The sequence below is a fragment of the Berghia stephanieae genome, chromosome 8, assembly GCF_034508935.2.
Source record: "Berghia stephanieae isolate SIO BIC M18660-M18661 chromosome 8, UCSD_Bste_1.3, whole genome shotgun sequence".
Lineage (NCBI taxonomy): Eukaryota > Metazoa > Mollusca > Gastropoda > Nudibranchia > Aeolidiidae > Berghia > Berghia stephanieae.
In genome coordinates this window covers 292,236-312,237 of record NC_088367.1, presented here as the reverse complement: position 1 = coordinate 312,237, position 20,002 = coordinate 292,236, and the positions used below count along the sequence as shown (strand labels likewise).

Here is a 20,002-nt window from a genome sequence, read left to right as displayed (position 1 = left end):
ACGACAAGACAAAACAATGTCTAACCTTAACGAATGGAACCAGTATTTTGGCATCAAACTTTGGTGCGGCTATGTGGTCTTGTGGTATGACACTCGCTTTCGGATCGGAAGGTCCTGGGCTCGAGCCTCGTCGGCGCATAGTTGAGTCCTTGGAAAAGACTCTTTACTAACAATATCTCACCGTAATCAGATGTAAAATGAGTACTTGGCAGTTAACAGTGTTGTCTCTATCGGAAAAAAATTGTATCGGCGCCTAACACTCGCATGTCTCGTTCCTTATGTTACGTGTTGCTGTCAGTCAAGGGCCGTTTGTAAAGCGCTTTGATCACATTTAGTGGATATTGCACTATATAAAAGCTCAACTTTTTTTTTGGGGGGGGGGGGGGTTTCATATCATAATGCACCGATAAATTGCCAATTTCGTCAGTTTTTTTTTTTCAGATCAGTCCAAGCCGACATTCTCCCGGTATTCAAAATGTTCTTACCCCGTGCTGCACACATGGCATTATAAGTCTCGACACACACATCAGACCCCCACCACAGTTCTTTATTATCACGCTCAACATATGCGCACGATTTGGTAGAATAAACAGGCAATCCCAGTTTCCATTTTTCATAACCTGTGTCGTTCTGAAAAAAAAAATAAATTTAAAAACAGAACAAAAATAGATAGCAAAAGTTTAAAACTTGAGAAATTATATAGCGCAATATCCAGTAAATTAATGTGCTCAGAGCATTTTATAAGGCGTCCTTAGCCAACAGCTACACAACAGATAAGATGAGCCATGACATGACACCTGTTAGGTGATATTACAATTTTTTTTTTTCAAACAGAAACACAATCGTTAATGTCTAGGTTCTCATTTTACACCCAGTACGGTGAGAAAATTCAATATGTAAAGAGGCTTTTCAAAGGTCCCAAACGAGAGTCTGACTACAAGACCATATAGATAGAATGAAATTGACATCACTCACCTCTTTGTTATAGTTTTTAGCCGGTTATTTCTTGAGTTATTCTCTCTAAATTGTATCCATCAGACTAAAAATAGTTCGAAGATGAGGTCACTCAAGCCTTTGTTGTTGTATTTTGCCATCCGCGTTTGTGAGTTATTCTCACTGAACTGTATTAACCCGACTTTAAACGTTCATGGTTACACAGAGTTTTGTGTGTTGGTCCGCTATACTTCCGGATGGCAATGTTATGAACTTCTTAGCCAAGCGCATACTATCTATAGACCAGATGCTGTGCGCTTGGTTCAGAGACTCACAACATTGCTATTCGAAAATATAACGGACCAACACACAAACCTATGTGTAATCTTGAACGTTTAAAGTCGATTTTTGTTCTATCTATCAACGTATAAGGTTACACATTGTTTTGTGTGTTGGTGCGTTATATCCGGCTGGCGGATGTTATGAGATTTGTCAAAAAACTAAGCGTATAGATGCTGTGCGCTTAGCTAAGAAACTCACAACATTGTCATCCGGAAATGTAATGGACCAACACACAAAACTATGGGTAACCTTGAACGCTTATATGTTTGGTTAATACAGTTAAGTGAGAATTACTCATAAACATGGATGACAAAAAAACAATAACAAAGACCTGAGTGGCGTCAACTTAGTTCTATCTATATCATCGATAGCCGTATTTTGATAGATGATCACAAACAAAAGAAAAGGCTGAGCGATGCCTTCGTTAAGGTCTGTCTGACACTTCCCTGCCAACTAGGTCACGATTCAAGGCAAGAATCACCAGCCTGGGCAAGATACTGCCATGCCAAAAAGATTGACCCTGAGCTACATAACACCTGCCGGATTATTACTGGTAACCTGAAACCAACTGTAGTTTCAGTCCTCTATCGGATGGCTGGCATTGCAACTCCCCACATCCGAAGAGCCACCGATTCTAAAGCCCAGAAATATAAACAGGAAATGGACTCAATGCACTCTCTCCATAACCATAACCCAACAACTAGTAATCTGAAGTCGAGAAAGATCTTCATGACGGAAGAAAGCATAAATCCTTTCCATGCAGCTGTGCACAGACTTTCCACATGGAGGGAATTGGACAATCACGCAAATGAAGCCGTTGAAGATCCGAGAGAAGAACTGCCCAACGGAACTAAGCCCCCTAGGAATGAATCGGTAACCCCCAATAGAGCATGGGAAAAACTTGAGAGAACAGCTGGAAGCATGAAAAAGTGGGGGCTGGCCGAGGCCAGCTTGTGTACATGTAGATGTATCGAGCAGACGATGAAGCACATCCTTAGAGAATGCCAGGATGGGCCCAGCTGCACTGACTATGACCTAAGAGTCTGCTCCCCAGATGCTGTGGAGTGGGTTCGGTGTTGGAGCGACAATCTATGATGATGATGATCACCAAAAACAAAGTGTAAAAAAATGATTTGTCGTTTGTAGTGCCTAAGGAGATAAATTATCTGGTGAGGATGACCTAAATATTATATATTTCCATGAGCTCGAGTTATCGGTAGCATTGCAAATTGTGCTCAAAATGACCTACAATCGGTAGCATTGCAAATCGTGCTCAAAATTGGACTACAATCGGTAGCATTGCAAATCGTGCTCAAAATGACCTACAATCGGTAGCATTGCAAATTGTGCTCAAAATGACCTACAGTCGGTAGCATTGCAAATCGTGTCCAAATGACCTACAATCGGTAGCATTGCAAATTGTGCTCAAAATGACCTACATAATAAAACGTGTTCACAGTTTTAGAAAAATCCAACTTCACAATATTCCATTTTGTAAAGCTTGAACCGTGGTTATGTTTACAATTTTATTGATGCTATGCATTTAGGTAAAATACTCACAACATTCGCGAGTCGGATATAACGTACCAGTAGTGATCATGGAAACAAGTGGTCCCATTGGTTGAACTTTTGAATTAAACTCACGATTTGCTTTCTTTTGTGGCAAAAGATTGGCATTTTGACGTCATTGTTTGGTCAGTGTCAGACCATAACTTTACAAAGGCTACGGGGGTCAAGCTATGACTATACAACGGCCACCTGAGGAACGAACTAACTATCGGTTATTTTTGTTCTCCATAGATCTTAGCTCTGTTCATGGCCTTTCCAACCTTTCTCAACCGTTTTTATTTCAATGTCGTCTCAGAACATTCCGTGAAAAGAAGGAACGAAACTGACGTCACTCAGTTCATTGTTTTTGTTTTAAATAATTCTCATTAAATTCTACCAATTAGACTATAAACATTCAAGGTCACACATAATATACACCTAGATAACCACGCCTCTCGGACAGTCATCATAATGTAAACAATGGCAGAGATTGGTAAACATAGCAAACTACACATGTTTTTATTATCGATGGAGAAAGAGGAGGACGATGCTGAGGATGGAGAGGAAAGGAAAGAGAATAAAGGAATAGAAAAGGGGGAGGGGGGGGGGAGTAGGGATGAGGCGAAGAGAAGTAGGAGAGGGAAGGAAGAGGGGATGAAAGAGAAAGACGAGGAGGAAAAGAATCCAGCAGAGCAGGAGGGAGAGGAAGCTGATGAACAGGAAGAGATGAGAATGACTCACCAAAGGTTTATTGTCTACCCATTTCCATATATCATGTTTTTCTTTCACCAATCCAATCCATGTTAACGTAGTTATCATGGCTGACGAGATAAAAACGAGAAAGAGAGTTGTTACAACAGGATAATACGCTTCAACAGTCGTGACGTCACTTCCCTCGTAATGACGCATGGTAACTTAGCAACTGGTTCTAAACTATCGGTACAATGGCGGACACCCATATGAAATACCTCTCTGACGAGCATAAAAGTGTATCCAGAGGAGAAAAACATTATAAATCTGATCATGTTTTGACTTTAATACATTCTGATCTCATGACATGTGAAAAAGTTCTAGCCAGCATGAAGAATAAGAAGTACTGACTTTCTTTGTTTAGAACCAAATTGCTCGTTGCTGGGCGGATGTGACATCAGACTATTGAATCCTTTTGAGTAGGCGACTTTCAAAAGGTCCTAAGTCACATTCTGATAGAAAATGATTTAACATTCTCAATCTATCTTTTGTATTCCAAAGAAATATTCAGTAGATTTTTGACCCATCAAAAAATGGAATTTTGTGACACACATTCACACGTGCTCGGACAAACATAGTGGGCTGTTTATAAGCAAGAGGAGTCAATAGTCTGATGTCACGTCCGCCCAGCAACGAGCTGCTTGGTTCTAAACAAAGAAAATCGGTACTTTTTATTCTTCATACTGGATAGAACTTTTTCACATGTCATGTGAACAGTATGTATAAAAGTCAAAATATGATCATATTTATAATACTTTTCTCCTCTGGGTACAGTTTTATGCTCGTCGGAGAGATATATTTCATAAGGGCGTCCGATAGTTTAGAACCAGTTGCTAAGTTACTATGCGTCGTTACGAGGGAAGTGACGTCACGACTGTTGAAGCCTATTACGCGAATGATATCGACTTCTCTCTGATTATTGTTATTGTTTTCATACCTCCAAATGGGTGACTAGTTATCACACGATTTTCTTGATCATATTATAAACGTTTAAAGCTACACATTGCGTTATGTGTTGGTTCTATTGATCAAGCGACAGAACAGTGGGTATTTTACTTAGACACGTACCATCGATAGTAAAACCGGTGTGGTTCGCTATGTTTAACAATCACTGCCATTGTTTACATTACGATACTGTAACCGATGCAAAAAAAATAAAAAAATCGGCTTAATGTCACTAACAATTCTTGTGTTCAAGCAAATTATCATTAAAATCCATCAGAAGGTTGGGGTCCTATTAACTTCCGTCCGGAGCCGCCCGGAGCCGTCCGGAGGTCATCTATATCATTCTCAAGCCATCCGGAGGGCCTCAGACATGTACAAAACTTTCCAGAAGTCTTCCGCCTTCCGAAAGCTCCTCAAATTACGCCGGAAGGCAATTAGTTTTACTAGGGGGTCCAATTAATTGCCGTCCGGAGTCGTCCGGCGCAGAACGAGGAGCTTTCGGAAGGCGGACGACTTCTGGAAAGGTTCGTACAGGTCTGAGGGCCTCCGGATGGCTTGAGAATGCTTTAGATGACCTCTGAACGGCTCCGGACGGCAATTAGTAGGACCGGAAGGTTGTGAAGCTATCCACGTCAACCCGTGCGCTCGAGTTGTGGAACGGACAATTGTCACCCCAACTGACCTCAGTCACCCATTCCACGGTACGGGTATGGTTGTTCAGATTATAATATAGATGCTGTGCGTTTGACTAAGAAACTCACAACATTGCCATCCGGAAATATAACGGACCAACACACAACACCTTGAACGTTTATAGATAGTATGCGCTTGGCTAAGTAACTCACAACATTGCCATCCGGAACTATAACGGCCAACACACAAAATTATATGTCACCTTGAACGTTAATAGTCTGGTTAATACAGTTTAGTGAGAATTACTCGTAAACGCGGATGGCAAAAAACAATAACAAAGACCTGAGTGACGCCAACTTTGTTCTATTTATAGATAGAATGAAGTTGATTTCATTCGGGTCTTTGTCGTGGTGGTGGTGATAGTGGCGGTGGTGGTGGTTGTGGTGGTGGCGGTAGTGGTTGTTGTAGTGGTGGTGGTGGAGGTGGTGATAGTGGTGGTAGTGGTGGTGGTAGTAGTGATGGTGATGGTGGTGGTAGTGATGGTGGTGGTGGTGGTGGTAGTAGTGGTGGTGATAGCGGTAGTGGTGGTGGTGGTGGTGGTAGTGGTGATGGTGATAGTGGTTGTAGTGATGATGGTGGTGGTGGTGGTAGTAGTGGTGGTGATAGCGGTAGTGGTGGTGGTGGTGGTGGTGGTAGTGGTGGTGGTGGTGGTGGTGATAGCTGTAGTGGTGGTGGTGGTGTGGTGGTGTGGTGGTGGTGGTATGGTGGTGATAGGTAGTGGTGGTGTGATGCGGTAGTGGTGGTGGTGATAGCGTAGTGTGGGGGGTGTGGTGTGTAGGTATGTGGTGGTGAGTGGGTGGGGTGGGGTGGTTGATAGCGGTAGTGGGTGGGTGGTGGTGTGGTTGTGGGGTGGTGGGTGGTGTAGCGGTGGGTGGTGTGGGTGGTGGTGGTGTGTGTGGTGATAGCGGTAGTGGGTGGTGGGTGTAGGTGGTAGGTGGTGTGGTAGGTGGTGTGGGTATGGTGGTGGTGGTGGTGTGGTGGTGGGGTGTAGGGTAGTGGTGGTGGTGTGTGGTAGTGGTGGTTAGGTAGTGTGGTGGTGGTGGTGGTGGTGGTGGTGGTAGTGGTGGTGTGTGTAGTGTGGTGATAGCGTAGTGGTGGTGGTTGGTGGTGTGTGGTGGTGGTGGGTAGTGGTGTGTGGTGTGTGGTGGTAGGTGGTGGTGGGTGTGTGTAGTGTGTGGTGGTGGTGGTGGGTGGTGGGTAGTGGTGTGGTGTGGTGGTGGTGGTGTGAGTGGTGTGGTGGGTAGTGGGTGTGTGGTAGTGGGTGGTGTGTGTGGTATGGTGGTGGTGGTGGTGGTAGTGGTGGTGGTAGTGGTGGTGGTAGTGGTGGTGGTGGTGGTGGTGGTGGTAGTGCTATACCGTTTGCGACGATCTGTATCAATAGAAAATAATGTCAAAAATTGATGCGTTGGAAATGTGACACTGAGAGACGGAATAACTGACAAACTTAGTTTACCGATTGGGCCTCTCGTCACTTGCATTTCCTCCATGCACCCCCTCCCTATGGACACACACACACACACACAAACACAGAGACACAGACACACACACACTCGCGCAGAGAGAGAGAGAGAGAGAGAGAGAGAGAGAGAGAGAGAGAGAGAGAGAGAGAGAGAGAGAGAGAGAGAGAGAGAGAGACCTACATATACACAATCAACTTACTGGATATCAACTTGTTTGTTTTTTCATCTGTTATAATGATCAAATCCCCGCCATGCCTTTGACAGTTCGCTTGTTGACGAGACCAGGACGCCGTGACGTTTGGAACTATTATATATCTGTCAATATCAGAGTAATATTTCCATTCTCCAATCTGACAGACGTCTGTGGGGTTTAAATAAATAATCAGATGCACTTTAGTATCCAGAAGACCAAAAAAAAAAAAAATTAAAAAAAAAATAAAAATAGATAAATAAAAGGAAAAAACTAACAAAACAAAACAAAAAAAAAAGTTAAAAAAAAAAAAAAAAAAAGGATCTGCGGATAAAAATATTGTAATAAAAATAATAGGCTTTAACAGTCGTGACGTCACTTCTCTCGTAATGACGCATAGTAACTTAGTAACTGGCTCTAAACTATCGTAACAATGGCGGACGCCCTTATGAAATATTCCTCCGACGAGCATAAAGTGTAATCCGGAGGAGAAAAACATAAATCTGATCATGTTTTGACTTTTACACATTCTGATCACATGACATATGAACAGTTCTAGACAGCATGAAGAATAAAAAGTACCGTATTTTCTTTGTTTAGATGGCCGTGTTGCTGGGCGACGTGACATCAGACTATTGAATCCTATAACTTAACCATTATCAAAACACGAGGTGCCATTTTCTATATAAAACAAACTGAGGCCAATAGATATTATGAAGTTGACGTCACTCAGGTCTTTGTTACTGCTTTTTGCCATCCTCGTTTTTGAGTAATTCTCACCAAACTGTATTAACCAGACTATAAACGTTCATGGTAACACATATTTGTGAGCTTCTTAGCAAAGCGTATACTATCTATATGATCTGACCCTATTCCTTTACTGCCCATTATGCATGTAGTATGTCGCATGTAGGGTAGTAACGAAGGACCTCCATCTTTCCTCTGTCCGTGACCATCATCTTCAGGGAGCTCCAGGTCTCCCCCCCCCCCCCCGCCCCCACCCACCACTCTCATTTCTCCCTCCGCTGTTCTCCTCCAAATCATCCTGGACCTTCTTCTTCTGGCTCAGCGGTACGGTCTTTGCTTCGTACCCAAAAGGTACCGAGTTCGACTACCCGTCTCGTTGTGTGGCATTGAGTGTGGCCTTAGTAAAGTTATGGCCTGACACTGACCAAAAAATGACGTCAAAATGCCAGACTTTTGCCACAAAAGAAAACAAATCGTGAGTTGTATTCAATAGTTCAACCAATGAAATAACTTGTTTCCATGAGCTCTACGAACGACAACTCACTAAGCGGTGCAAAAACCAAATAATGACGTCGAACTGCCAGTCCTTTTGGATTTCAGTGTCAGACTATAACATCACGATGGCTACGGCCTGACACTGACCAAATAATGACGTCGAACTGTCAGTCCTTTTGGATTTCAGTGTCAGACTATAACATAACGATGGCTACGCATTGAGCAAGTCACCTGGGTTATTCCAGTTTTTCAATGGAATAGACCCTAAAGACACATTTCCCCTTGGGGATGGATAAAGGGAATTATTATTATTATTATTATTATTATTATTATTATTATTATTATTATTATTATTATTATTATTATTATTATTATTATTATTATTATTATTATTATTATTATTATTATTATTATTATTATTATTATTATTATTATTATTATTATTATTATTATTATTATTATTATTATTATTATTATTATCATTATTATTATCATCATTATTATTATATAAATCTCGTCACCCTGGTGTCCGGGGTTGGGCACAGTTAGTTGCTGATATTTCCCTCCCCCTTCTTCATATTATGCCTTATCCATTCCCACGGTCTTCTCACGATGGTGTTGTTAATGCTACCCAATCCACGTCGATTCAAAAATATCCAATAATCTGATTTAAAGCTATTTTATCTTATGCTATTGGTCTATTATTAGATAGCTATCGCAAGACATGTCATGTCGTAAGCCTGTTTGACGTAAACATCACGTGATCAACTAGTTAGAATAAGAATGGTTTTCTTGATGATGCGAAGGTAATGTAAATGTTGCTGCACAAAGCTCGAAGAAATAAATAACAATGTGAAATTGATTGAAAGTAAGATTCAGTTTAATATACGAAAACAGATAAAATGGACGTTTCGGGTGTCCCCTGTATCAACAAAACAGGATGAATAAAACACTATAGACGAATGAGATAATGTGGTGGTGGCGTTGTTAAGAACTTATACAAGAAAAAAAAAACATCCCAAAAAATCAGTCGACGCCAGTCGAGGTCGACTGATTTTTTGGAATTTTTTTTCTTGTATTTTTCTTTCTTGCTTTGTCTGGCACCTTTTTCATACACACTTATTCAGATCTTTACAGCGTTATGTCTTGTCTGTCATTTAAGTGTTTCTGTTGGCTAGGAACCTGTGGTAAAACGCCTTGAGTACGTTTAGTGCATGTTTGTCGTAATTTAAAGGCTTACGTTTTTAATATTGTTTTTAAGAATTCAATTATAATTCTCGAATACCAGTATGTACAAATCCTGTTTATATTGTAAGCATAGTTCGAATGATGTTTTTGTTTACAAAATCAGATAATAATAATATCTTTGATTTAAAATGACTGATTTCTTGTCAATTTATTGAGTTGTGATCTTAACATGACGCATAAATGACGCGTTTGTGATACACTCGAGGACTAATAAATGACATGGTTGTGATATTTGACATGACTAATAAATGACATGGTTGTGATATTTGACATGACTGATAAATGACATGGTTGTGATATTTGACATGACTGATAAATGACATGGTTGTGATATTTGACATGACTGATAAATGACATGGTTGTGATATTTGACAAGACTGATAAATGACATGGTTGTGATATTTGACATGACTGATAAATGACATGGTTGTGATATTTGACATGACTGATAAATGACATGGTTGTGATATTTGACATGCTAATAAATGACATGGTTGTGACAGTGGCGTAGGGCCTTAAAGGCTATTAAGGCTAAGCCACAGGTCGTCATTGTCTTGAAAGTATGTAAGAATTTAACAATAAAAAGTCACACTTTTAATTTTTCTGTTTCACAAACAATGAAATTCATTGTTGACCTGGTGTTAAAAAACCCTTACAGAGCCTCAAAACTTGAACCAATCACACCGCTTTGAATTTACTACAGCTCGAGTTGTACTCGTGCCCCTGACCAATCAGTACAGCGTGTGGCTTTAAAGGTGGAGAAGGCTTCCAGCCATATTCCCACGGTACAACCAGGCGATGCATTTCACGTTTGCCGTGTGCTATGACTGTGGGCATCAAGAGGCATCTTGACGTTGAACTGAGTCATTGTGGCTTTCTTACTCGCAGCCACATACAATGACCTAATTAATGGCAATCGTGTTGTACCTGTTACCCATCCCTCTTCGAGGCGTGTCAGGCATGTGATATTGAATTCCCCATTGTCCCTTTTAACTTGAGAGTGTTAATCTGATGTGTGCAGTGTTTGTTTTTAAAATTTTAATTAATTGCTATTAAGTGTGATGAATCACGTTGATTACCTGTTGGCTATCAATACCAGTTCTTTGAATAGGGAAAATAAACTTTTGATTAAAAGTCTCGGTCCCCATCAACCAAATGATTTTGTACTCACTATTAAAGACGGGAAACAGAATCGATCATTTTATTTGATAAAGCTTGGTATAGTCGTTTTCCTTGGCTATCGGTGAGAATAGAAAATAAGAGTTTATTTTCTTTTAATTGTATTTTGTTTGGCGATAACAGCAATACAGAATTGTCTTGGACAAGAAGTGGATTTACCTGTTTGAAAAATTTAACACAGAGAGCATTGAACCATCAGAAGTCTAACTTACATTTAAATATCACCACTAGATTGAAAACCGTTGGTACTCTTCACACAGATTGACAGTGGCTATCGCTTATCTTTAGCCAGGCATGATGAACAAGTTACAAAGAACATACAAATTTTGGTAAAATAATTGAGTGCATCAAATTCTCTCTCTCTCTCTCTCTCTCTCTCTCTCTTCTCTCTCTCTCTCTCTCCTCTCTATTTATATATATATATATATATATATATATATATATATATATATATATATATATATGCGACAACCCATCTCAAATCCAGCCCCATGCTCCTAAATGACCAGGCTACGCCGCTGGGTTGTGATATTTGACATGACTGATAAATGACATGGTTGTGATATTTGACATGACTGATAAATGACATGGTTGTGATATTTGACATGACTGATAAATGACATGGTTGTGATATTTGACATGACTAATAAATGATATGGTTGTGATATTTGACATGACTGATAAATGACATGGTTGTGATATTTGACATGACTGCCCCCCCGGAAATATGCAAAAAAATATCCCAATTTATGCGGGAGAAATTGCAAATTATGCGGGGGAAAAAGGCAAATTATGCAAGGGAAATTACAAATTATGCAAAACAAGAAAAAAGTCATAAATCGCTGTCTAAATTTTTTCCATTGCTTTATTTACATTTAACCAATTCAAAAATAAAGAACTACAACGCAAATTCAAAACTTAATTTTTTGTTGTAGCACAGACAAGCTAGATGTAGAGACGTTGTGCTAAGACTCCTGCGCCTGTCTGACAATAGATTGTAAACAGAAAAACTGCGCGCAGCACCAGCGCTGTTGATCGTGGTGTATATATACCACTTGGCACAAGCAGCCAAAGCTGGCACTTCCTCAGAAATGGACTGCCAAAAATGTGGCACGTCAACAGAAGAGGTGATGGAGTTCCTCAACGCGAGGGGCCCCAAGCTGCCGGGTCTACCTCTTGATCTCCTCCTCGGGTACAGTTTTCAGCTTTGTGAGGCTCTCAAGTTGATCCCAAGGTGGAGACAGGAGCAGCTTAGCAGGGTAGATCTCAAGAAGACAAATCAAATCGTACACTTGGAATCAGGGTTGCCAGATTAATTTCAGGCATTCTGCCAACTGGATTTTAAAAGTCTGCCAAATACCACAAAAATCTGCCAAACCGTACTATTTATAGTACCCCCTTTGAAAAATCATCAGTTTTGTTAAACAAAAAATTCTCAAGGCCGATGACATAATTTTTTTTTTTCATTTCCCAAGTTTAAAAAATCACTAATACATAAAAATTGCCATGGAAAACATGTTGTAGACCTATACATTCATCCCTAGGCCTCGGAAAGTAAAATCTGCCAAATATCTGCCAAACTGCCAAACCGATTTTTCTCTGCCAGACGACTTCAAATTCTGCCAAAAAAAGGACATTTGGCAGAAAATCTGCCAAATTGGCAACCCTGCTTGGAATTGGAATAGGATCCCTTTAAAGTTAAATGGAAGTCACAGTCACGTATTTGGGAACATCGTCGGACTTTTTTGGTTTCATTTTTCTTCATACAATGGTCATAAATTCACGCTAAAAACCATATTTTGCATAATTATGCGGTAAAAGGTGAATTATGCGGCCGCATTGCGGTAAGTGGCAAATTATGCGGCCGCATCGGTCGCGTTTTCCTGGGGGGCCTGACATGACTAATAAATGACATGGTTGTGATATTTGACATGACTAATAAATGACATGGTTGTGATATTTGACATTAATAAAAAAATGAAATGTTTGTGATATTCGACACGAGCGATAATTGACATGGTTGTGATATTTGACATGACTAATAAATGATATGGTTGTGATATTTGACATGTCTAATAAATTCCATGGTTGTGATATTTGACACGACTGATAAATGACATGGTTGTGATATTTGACCTGACAAATAAATGACATGGTTGTGATATTTGACATGTCTAATAAATTCCATGGTTGTAATATTTGACACGACTGATAAATGACATGGTTGTGATATTTGACCTGACAAATAAATGACGCGGTTGTGATATTTGAAATAACAAATAAATGACTTTTTTGTGATATTTGACAATAAAAGTTTACCTTTTTCGTCATGAGCCAGAGAGAGCACTGCGAGCGAAATCAGCAAAGCTCGTTTCATGTTGACACTTGATCTGTTAAAGTGTATTGGATATATATATATATATATATATATATATATATATATATATATATATATTGCTGGGTAAACAAGAGATGAGGGGGGGGGGGGGGGGGGGGGAGGGAAGCGGGTCAGAAAAAAACCCCAAACAAACGAACAAACCTCGACTTCACCCGGGGTCGATCTCGGTCCCTTTGCGTGTGTGAAGCGAGTATTTTACCGACTGAGCTATCAGAAGCCTCCTCCACCTCCCCCATTATAATAATGAACCCACATCGTGGGTTTAAAGTATTATTTAAAGTAAAAGTTATTTTAAAAAAATTAAACCAACATATTCATTTATCTATGTATGAAATAAGGATAATTTTATATAGAGGGGATTCAATAGTTATATTTATATTTATAGAACATTTTACTGCTTAGAAATAATATATAACTCCTGCTCAATCTCTTATCTACACCCTTTTACTTTAAAGCACATGATAAATATTTCTATGAATAAGGTAATAACCAAACCACTGTGATCACCCAAAATAATTTATTTATTCCTTAGATTATGAAATATTTACGCAATCGCAATAACACGATTTTGATGTTATATCCCTCTCTACTTTTTAGTATAATATCATTTAACCTATACCCATAGAATTAAACGAATGAAAATACGTACGAAGCCTAAAAAGTGTCCACCAATGAAAGCATTCAGCGCCATTTTGTTGTTGGCTGAGAATGGAGTAATTACCATTCATTCGGTATCTATGTCAACATTACGACACAAGAAAAACAACAAACAATATCAAAATCCACAATAAAATGTTTCAGAACGGTTGCGTATATTTATGGCACAACGAAGCTGTCAAAAAATGAAGTTAGAGAATGTGTGTAATCATGTATTATAATAACCTGTAATGTGTTTTCCAACCACCACATCATCTACTACTACAACCACCACCACAATATCATCACTAACACTACTACTACAACCACCAGCCCCACATCATTATCACTACCACTACTACTACACCACCACCAGCACATCATCATCACTACCACTACTACAATCACCACAACCACATCGTCATCACTACCACTACTACTGCAACCACCACCACCATATCATCATTATTACCACTACTACCAACACCACCACCACATACACAACCCCACATCACTACCATACTACAACCACCACCACAATATCACACCCACACACTACTACAACCACCACCCCACATATATCACTCCACTAACCACACCGCACTCACATACTACCATACTACAACACCAAACCACATCGTCATCACGACCACTACTACGCAACCACCACCACCATATCATCATTATTACCACTATACCACAACACACCACCACTATACAACCACCACCACCACTACTCAATACTAAACCTTACCACAATAGCTCACTACCAACACTCAACCACCACAACCACATCATCACGCATCACTACACACCACCCAATCATCCATACGCTACTACAACACCCACCACCTATACATACCAACTAACACAACCACATCATCCACACACTACTGCAACACCACTACACCATACCACCATACAACAACTACACAACCACCAAAACAATCATCATCACTACCACTACTACTACAACCACCACCACATCATCATCACTATCACTACTACTACAACTACAACCACCACCACATTATCATCACTACCACTACTACTACTGCAACCACCACCACCATATCATCATCATTGAAATATTTTTTTTTTAAATTGAGCTTTATATAGTGCAATATCTACTAAATGTGCTCAAAGCTCTTTACAAGGGGTCCCTGGTCAACATTTACCATGTAGGACGGGACATGACGCCTGTTAGGCGATATTACAATTTTTCGGACAAAGACAACTCTGTTAACGGCCAGGTACTCATTTTACACCTGAGTACGGTGAGAGAATGTGAGTAAAGAGCCTTTTCCAAGGACTCAACTATGCGCCGAGCGCGAGGCTCGAACCCAGGACCTTCCGATCCGGAAGCGAGTGTCATACTACTAGACCACATAGCCGCATCATTACCACTACTACTACAAACACCACCACCACATCATCATCACGACCACTACTACTACAACCACCACCACCACCATATCATTACCATTACCACTACTACTACAACCACTACCACATCATCATCACTACCACTACTACTACAACTACAATCATCACCACCACCACATCATCATCACTATTACTACTACAACTACAACCACCACCAACACCACATCACCTCACTAACACTCAGTACTACAATCACTACCATTAGGTTTTGGAGCTTTACTTCATTTGAAATAAGAAAACTTCGGAATTGTATTTGGCATTGTGTTTATATATCATAATATAATTCTAATCAGTTATCTATTTAGAACTAGATACTATACAATATGTATGCCAAATACCACCCCAATTCCCCTTTCTTGTGTGCGGGAATTCCTCTTTCGGCATTGAAATTGAGTGTGAGAGAGTCATCACTACACACATAAACAACAGAAACAATTTAAAAACAAGACTATGACACGCAACCACTCACACACGAGGCCATACTATTTATCCTTTTCTCTATATAGAATAGGACAAGACAAACAATAGCTTGACTCTCGCTACACTTCGCATTGATGTTTGTCGTCTCACGAGTTCAACTCTCGGTCGACCTGTCAATATTCCTTTTTGCCTCGGACGTAATCATTAATAGAATGTTGTGTGGTTTTGACCGTGAAGAAAACTTAAGAAGTCACATTTATATCATTTTAGAGAGATCGTTTTGAATAATTTTGAGTTAAACGAGCGAGCAGCAACTTGTTTTCATGAACGGCCGATCAGCGCTTGTTTACTATAGTAACGCGATTCCCAGCCAACATCAAAAATGGCGGATATTTTTCTCATCGAGGCCGCTGGTTGGTTAGCCAATAAGAGCACCGTACGGTTTCCATTGGGTAGATTCCTTGCCTATACCAGTTTACAAAGTATCTTCATAATCATTCGATTATTTATTTATATTGGACAGGAATTTTATTATAGTTATAGTCGACACAAAGTCACCATGATAAATCCGCTTGTTGTTCCACTCTACTTTTTATGACTAAATATTCTTTGCCAATTTTTGGGAGACCTTCCATAAGCTACTACATCCCAAGTATTCTTGTTCTCGTAGGGGGTTTGGGAGAGGGGAAACTTTTATTTTAAAGTCTCCCCCCTCCCAAACCCCAGAAGTTCTAGTGTAGGGGGTTTGGGAGGGGGGAGACTTTTTTAAAAAAAGAACAAGAATACTTGGGATGTAGTAGCTTATGGAATGTCTCCCCAATTGATTAACATTTGATATTTCTTTTATTTTATTCTAGTCTATTACCGAATTGTGTTGTGATAGAAAATTATAATTTCCACACAAGGATCAATAAAGTATATCTTATCTTATCTTATAAATGATGGCCCAAACACGTGAAATAGTCTAAAACCTTTAACAGACAAAATTACCTCGTAATGAAATAAGACTTTTTGTAAAAATTAGAAGCCAACAAGACTTGTTTTGAAAGAAGGAGAGAATTGTGATTAAATCAAAACAACTGATAAACAAAAGAATTTGTTAAGATTTCCCATGCATTAATCACCGCAGAATGTGATGACGTAATATGGTTCACATTCTTAATAATGGTAATGATTTAAAAACAATGTGAAATTGGATGTAAGCTTAAATTTATTAAACGAAAACAGATAATGCGGACGTTTCGGATTTCTCTTTTACCAACAAAACACGATGAACGAAACACTACAAACGATATATATATATATATATATATATATATATATATATATATATATATATATATATATATATATATATATATATATATCATATCATATCACATTCGTCACTAGTGTTTCATTTATCGTGTTTTGTTGATAAAGGGGAAACCTGAAACGTCCACATTATCTGTTTTCGTTTAATAAAGTAGTTTGTTTTTTTTGACCATTTTTGTCACTTTCTTGTATGTTGCCGTGAAATGCTGTAAATTATTGGCGAAATCCCATACTAAAAGTCTCATGCAGGCACAAGCAACGAATCGCGCTATGAAAGATAGGGTGCACTCATGACGTAGTAGGCCATGGGTACAATTCAATGTTCACAAAGTACAACACATCCTAAATTCATGACTCTTATAGTTATAGTACATGAAAGATGATTTATAAGGGAAATATATATATATAATATAATATATATATATATATATATATATATATATATATATATATATATATATATATATATATATATATATATATATATTATATAATCTAAAAAAAATAATAATGAAAAAAAAATGCGTTTGACTCTCTCTCAGTTGAGGATCCCCACCTAGCTCAGGAAATAAATCGAGCAATTTCAATCAAGAACAAAAAACAGAGAGCAACATGGAAAGGGAAACATATGGGGGGGGGGGGAGGTAGAAGATGGCAGCAGGTGACCTCTGGGCCGACTATAGGACTCCTATACTCCTGCACGTCAAAATTTGAAAGCCTTATCGCGACCGTACCGACACAATAAACACGTACAATATACGAAAAAGTCGTACAAGCGTACTATGGCCGAAAAAACGTAAGAATACGTATTTTTCGCGTGAGGTTGGTAGCTTTGTAGGAGACCACCCCCCCCCCCCCCCCTCCCCGAATGAAAAATGACTAATTTATCTTTCAAAGAAAGAACCATACGTACACAAGAAGTATTCGATGGTGCCCAAGTATGCAAGCAATTATTCTCGTCCTCGGATTCCGGGGAACACAGATTTTTTTTTTTTTTGTTTGTTTGTTGCCGTTTTTTGTTTGTTTATTGCTTTAGGTCTCTTCCAACACAAATGAGGTTATATGAGAGACCGCTGAAACAAAAAAAAAACAAGCAATCTAACAAAAATAGTACAAATGTCAATCAAAATCATAACCTAAAGATATCATAAGCTAAATTATAAATAACCAAGAACAAACAGGCAGAGGATTTACAGGAAAAAAAATATTCCCCTGTCAAAAATACAATCACAAACCAAAGAAGCAGGAAAGGCTAGTAAAGAGAAGAAGAAACGACATCACTATCGGATCGTACACCCAAGCGAACATCATAGGTATATGATTCAAGGGTGATGCTCCCATCCAACCACCCGCCGGGGAACACAGAAAAGTGAGAATGGAATAGGAGGAGTGGGAAATGTATGCTGAATGCACATGCCCTTACAGAGAGAAAGTCAACATAACATTGCGCATGCGTCTCTCTTAGCTCTATCGTTTGGTTGATGTGATATCACTACGTAATTATATCATTTGAGAAATACCATCACCAGCACCCCCCCTCCCTTTCGACAATTTCCTAATCAAAGAACACCGTTGGTCTTGTGTCACTTTTGACATTTAGCGCCAATCTGTCTAGGCTGTCATAAAAACAGGAGTGTCACCGAGCAACTGAGCACAGGTATCACAATATGACATAAGACTAAGACATGATGGTGAAATGACCGGCAACTTTAAAAAAAATAATTTTCAGGAATGTCTAGGGGGGGGGGGGGGGGGTTGCTCGTTTGGTTTATCCAAACAAACCTCCGGGGTAATTGAAATTGTCTGGGTCTGCCACTCGGAAACATTGTACTACCTACTACTACTCTCAAGTGTTCCAGTATCATATTCTTGGTGCCTCTTTGCCCAAACGACTGTTTGGTAAAATTCCATACCCTCAATAAGTTTTGGATTATATGAATATGATAACTAGGGTTGATGGAACGACCTATTACTTTTTGTTTCTGTGGAACAATTATGTACAATATGTTACCTTTCCTAGGTTTCTGTTTATCATTGATGTTTTTTCTAAATTTTCTTTTTTTTTTTGTTGGGGGGGGGGGGGGGGAGGGGTTGGGTTGTTTTTTTTTTGGACTCAACGATACTCGAAATCGAAATGGATTGTATAATGTATAAAATAAAAGAGATTTTGTGTAAGTGTAACTCAGTTTTGCTCCTCACTCAAACACCCACAAATGAAAAGATATTGAACTGAAGACATATTTTTGTTTTGTTTCATTATAATATAAACTTTATTTTATTTTATATGACATTTAACATATTCAAATATCAAGACAATATAGTAACAATAAACAAATATTTTACATCAATAAAAAAAACATGAGAACTTTGCCGACAACGGGGTCAAATTGGGTCCCCGAAACCCCGAGAGTCAGTGGGTTAAAAATGTTTTTTTTTTCATTTTTTCTCTTTCTTTTTTTTTTATTTATTAAAATTTTATTATTATATTTTGTAAACAGATTTGTTCCCACTGTGATAGATAAATCTTTTCACAAAAGTATTATTCAAGGACACATTCAACAACCAATCTCATTTGCTTATAAAATAAATAGTAAAGTAAATTCCTGTCATGTCATTTTATTTACAACATTCGGAAGATCATCGATAGGAAATGCTGATAACGAAATCCCTGATTAGGTAGATATATAAATATAAAGAAAAATAAGTTTGTGAAAACACTGGAAAGTGGGAGATATAGAGCTGGATAATACATACACTGATCATGTCAAAGTAAGGATCCCGCCCAGGTTGCCATGTATTGCTAAATCCATTACAAAGACAAAGACACCCCCCCCCCCTCTTCTCTCTCTTTCACACACACACACACACACACACACACACACACACACACACACACACTCTCTCTCACATAGGCAAATAAAAGACTTAGTGATACACTCACATTGTACATATGTTATAATGGATAATGGCGGTGTGTAATCATAATAGGATGATAAAGATGGTGATGATAATGATCATGCAAGTTGACAAAAAAAAAAAAAAAATGTTCGTTTCCGTTACGTGCAACTTTTGATTTCGAAGTTTATTTTATAAAAGGATGAACTACATAATAGTAATAGCACAGGAAATTCAACAGAGTAGGCCCTAGATACAGTTTATCAATGTATACACCCTTATCAGTCAGTGGTTGTAGTTGTAGCATCCAATGTACCCACCGTGTTATTGTGAGCCAATATGTTTTATGATGGAGGGAGATTC

General features: G+C 38.9%; 1 long non-coding RNA gene across 1 annotated transcript; it reads right to left on the bottom strand.

Moving 5' to 3' along the window:
* Positions 1–493: 493 nt before the first annotated feature.
* LOC144977753 (uncharacterized) lies at positions 494–16,434 on the bottom strand. Its single transcript, XR_013646393.1, has 4 exons — positions 16,421–16,434; positions 12,850–12,920; positions 6,871–7,032; positions 494–630 (listed from the first exon to the last, which is right to left on the bottom strand). It is a non-coding gene; the product is annotated as an uncharacterized LOC144977753 (long non-coding RNA).
* Between the last annotated feature and the right edge of the window lie 3,568 nt (positions 16,435–20,002).